General features: G+C 51.8%; 1 pseudogene; it reads right to left on the bottom strand.

The window, feature by feature from the left end:
* Positions 1-616, bottom strand: part of LOC107707276 (kelch-like ECH-associated protein 1) — a 17,085-nt pseudogene that overhangs the window by 7,331 nt on the left and 9,138 nt on the right.

Genomic DNA, 616 nt, shown 5'->3' with positions numbered 1-616 from the left:
GGAGGTGGTTTGGTAAATCACTCTCTCCTGGTGTTTCTTGTACAGATAAGCAGAGCTGGACAGGAACTCATTTGAGACAATTGGCGCCTGGCTGACCGTGATTCAGCTTTACGGCTCTCAGATGGTTGAGAAGAGATGTTAGTTTCCAGGTGGAATGCGGAGATTCCCTCATTCATTTGTCTGATGTTCGCAAATGCCTTACAGTGTGCTCATTATACCACGATGTCAGACTGTTTTCTACACTGTTTTTCTATCTGTTGCACCCAGATCTTCGAGGTCAGTTTTTCAGTCTCCCAGACTGGCATCCAGCAGGGAGGATCCACCGCTGGTGTCAGCACGTGCAGCTGGTATCCCTAAACCAGCGATCTCAGACCTTTCTGTTCCTGAACTGATTCCCGTGTCTGTAGCACTTCCCACATTGGGGATCGCCACTATGATGTCTCCAGAGGTGGCGGCTGCCTGTCCTGTCACGGCTATGGAGGCCGTCTGTGAACTTTCTGCCTGTCCTGTCACGGCTATGGAGGCCGCCTGTGTACTCTCTGCCTGTCCTGTCACGGCTATGGAGGCCGCCTGTATACTCTCTGCCTGTCCTGTCACGGCTATAGAGACCATCTCT

Source organism: Sinocyclocheilus rhinocerous, unplaced genomic scaffold (genome assembly GCF_001515625.1).
Source record: "Sinocyclocheilus rhinocerous isolate Xijiao unplaced genomic scaffold, SAMN03320098_v1.1 scaffold114, whole genome shotgun sequence".
NCBI classification, from domain to species: Eukaryota; Metazoa; Chordata; class Actinopteri; order Cypriniformes; family Cyprinidae; genus Sinocyclocheilus; species Sinocyclocheilus rhinocerous.
The sequence above is the reverse complement of the archived record's forward strand: the minus strand, read 5'-3'. Positions and strand labels throughout refer to the sequence as shown.